This window comes from Rhagoletis pomonella, unplaced genomic scaffold (genome assembly GCF_013731165.1).
Source record: "Rhagoletis pomonella isolate Grant_MI unplaced genomic scaffold, Rhpom_1.0 Rhpom_scaffold_00002, whole genome shotgun sequence".
In the NCBI taxonomy this organism is placed as follows: Eukaryota; Metazoa; Arthropoda; class Insecta; order Diptera; family Tephritidae; genus Rhagoletis; species Rhagoletis pomonella.
This window is the reverse complement of record NW_023458556.1, coordinates 77,978,210-77,981,722: the sequence shown is the minus strand read 5'-3', so window position 1 is coordinate 77,981,722 and position 3,513 is coordinate 77,978,210. Positions and strand designations below refer to the sequence as shown.

The following is a 3,513-nucleotide window of genomic DNA, read 5'->3' as shown; positions in this document are numbered from 1 at the left end:
TTATAAAAGCGTTGTATATTAAAAAGTTTTTTTTATATTATTTATTTCCATTAATAATGGCTTAAAAATGCTTTTGGTTAGGAATTGTACCTGAAAATGTGTGCACACATATTTATGTTAAGCAATTTGTAAAAGTGTAAAATATGTAAATGTATGTACATGGACAAGAAAACTTTCTCATGCCATCAAATCATTGGTCTTAAGGGGAATGTATGTGTGCATGTGTAAGAACAAATATGAGAAAATTAAAAACTCGATACAATTTACGGTCAAAAATACAGTTTTTGTATAGATATCGCACTGAAGGAACAGTTTAATTTCCCAACACTGATGCGAAATGTAAACGCACCTGTCAAATTAGAAAATAGAAGATGCTTGGCTACCATAATGTCATAATGAAAGGTGCTGTACGTTGTGACAGCTCGAAATCGAACTACCTTAGGTCAATATTGTATTTTGGAAGTACAAGGAAAACGGGAAGAAAAAAAGCCTTTTAGTTGAAAAAGTACTAAATTTTTTGCCTTCTCAACAGCGTTCCGATTATCAGAATAGGTATATATATGGCTTCGTAGTCTCATAAATTTGTAGATAATTAAAATAATAAAATTAGGCGTGTTTTTATTTACAGGAATATGATAATATGTTTAAAATTTTTGAGCTGATGAATACCCAGCTAGAACAGTATGGCTTACATAATTCCTTATATGTGCCCTTATGAATTTGAAATGTTTCCCTTATATTGTACAGGCAAAATAAAGGAATTCATTTACGTGTGATCTTTTGTCCCCCTCTTTCATATGGGCTTCTCGTGCGCATATATCAGGTTTGATAGCTGTTGACCATACCAATAATGCCTCATATTCAGTTTTACTAGATCAATTCGTGTTCTCGAGAAAAAAATTCACGATTCAAAAATCTGAGTATAAATAGCGGCCAAATTCTTTTCTCAAAATTTTGAAAATTCTTCGTTTTTTGGCCTATATTTGCTTTGTATTGTATTTTCAACAAAATATAGGCCAAAAACGATAAATGTTCAAAATTTGGGGAAAAAAGATTTTTCAGGTTTTTGGATCGTGAAAATTTTTTTCTCGGAGAACACGAATTGATCTAGTAAATCTGAGTATGAGGCTTTATTTGCATGGCCAACAGCTATCAAACCTGATATATTCGCACTATAGGTTATTTTGGGTTCCACAGTGTAATATAAGGGGTACTTTGAGGAATCATATAAGGAATTATACATTACCCAAGTTCACGTATATCCAATTTCATGTCATACAGCAAGCATTGACTACTTTTTAATGTTTTGTTTATTTGCTTTTGAAATAAATACGTTGTGTTCATTTTAGTAAATCCACCTTGATTTTTAATTGTACAAAATTTATTATATACATACATACAGTATCGGTCATATCAATAGCAACCCCATTTCAAAGTAATATTGTTTTCCTCTCATGTTTATTTATTTATTTGTAAGAATTTGCAATAAAAATACAGTTCAATTTCTAACAAAAACCATATAAACCCAATTTTAAAACTTCGTAGAAAACTACAAAAAAAGACAACAAATTTTCACCCAAAATTCAAACTTTTTTCTCAGAAGTGTTAGAATTTTTTTGAGCACTCAGTTTTATAGCCCCTTCAATTTTAGTCTACTTATATGCAAGTTTGAAGTGGCTAAAAATTACGGTTGATTTTTTAGAATCGATATAAAAACAAATCGTGTTATTCGTCTTCCACATAACGAAAAATGCGACTATATATCGATGGCTGAGTGGAAGATCGACCTATCTCGGCAGCCAGGTCGAAAACGCCCGATATCAGAAAATTTTCAACGCCCTATTTCAAAATTTGGCTGAAAAACGCCCTATTTTAGAATTTGATTGAAAAATGCCCTATCTCAGAACTCGGTTCAAAAACACCCTATCTCAGTTGACGATTCAAAAACGCCCTATCTCAGCACATTTTCTATGTATTTTCATTTGAGATAGGACATTTTTGAACCGAATAATAATAATAACATGCTATATACATATGTACATACATACATACATATCTAGTTTCAATATAAAAAAATTTATTTATGTACACATCATTAATTGTGTATACATATCTAAGTCAATATATGTGATATGTATCAGAGAACAGCTTTGAGTATGATCGAGCCTTTTTGATCACACTCACTAAAAATCAAGCACAAGCGAACGCCACACTCGGCTACTATGTGTTCGATCGAGATGCATACCCGACAGCTGCTTTGGTTACGAACGAGTCTGTTCGATTACCCTCGCTATAAATTGAGCACAAGCGAACACCACACTCGGACACCCGCAGCTAACCCGAAAATTTGTGTAACAATGAAACGGACACCCGAACATTGCGATAAAATGCAGGACAACAAAGAAATTTACGCTGAAGGTAACTGGCGCCAATATGTTCCCACAAAGCATACGAAAATGTTGTTGCTTTGTGCTTGTGCATACGCAATGAAAAAATTAGAAGCGAAGTAGACAAAAATGTTTTTGCATCTATTTCGTATAGTTTCGCGTGGAAAGCTGTGTGAGTATATACTAGAACACACAGCCTAAAACTATGTACATCTACATAGTACATAAGTACTTTTACAAAAAATAAATGTGCACCGAGTGTATAGGGCTTGGGCAATGCCGATCTACACACAATTATACCTAAATGGATGTAGGCGTCGTGATGTCGCATTTTGTATGAGCAAAAATATAAGAAATGGTTAAATGTACACTTAAACAAACTACCGAAAAATTCAACGTTCTCTTTGCCCTCTACGCACAAAAACTAAGAACACCGCGATGAGAAGGCAACATTTTTTGTAGAAACAAAAACGTCATAAGCCAATCAAGAAAATTTTGTGCACACTCGGGTTGAAACTCGAACACCCGGGTATATTGAGCTGCAAAGCACCCGAACCCAATCAAGTATGTATGAAAAGCAATCGGGTGTTGTGGCCAACATGTTCGTCTTGAGCTCAGTCGATAACGAACAATACTTCTGCTCGTATACAGAGAACGATGCAAAACGGGTTTTGTTAGATGATCGAGTATACACGAAAATCATGCACCCGCTGCAGATGTCTGATATGTATGTACATCTACATATCGGTACAAAACCGTGTATCAATAAAATGCAAAACCGCGTATCAAGATAATGCAAACCCACGAATGTGACGTTGCATAAATTATTTTCTAGAGAGTAAAAACACTCATATTTCAAAATGGTTATCTCTTTTTAAAAAGCGATCGCATTTTTGGCTAGTATATTTCTGGAAGAATGGATAAGGATTGAGCCAAGAACTTGTGTGAGCAAATCGGATGCGTCATCAGTTGACAACCAAACGCGGCGGAGTGAAGTTGTAGCCAAACCACGATTCCTTTTGTTAATCACATTGTAAATTGCCGTTACTTTGCATTCCAAAGTCGAATTAGTCCACAGTGAAATAAAACAAAACAAGAAACCCACATATACATACACATATATATA

The 3,513-nt window shown here is 34.2% G+C and overlaps 1 protein-coding gene across 1 annotated transcript in view; it reads right to left on the bottom strand.

Annotated features, from left to right (window-relative positions):
* Window positions 1-3,513, bottom strand: part of LOC118734095 (pituitary homeobox 2) — a 224,790-nt gene that overhangs the window by 47,467 nt on the left and 173,810 nt on the right. The window lies entirely within an intron of this gene.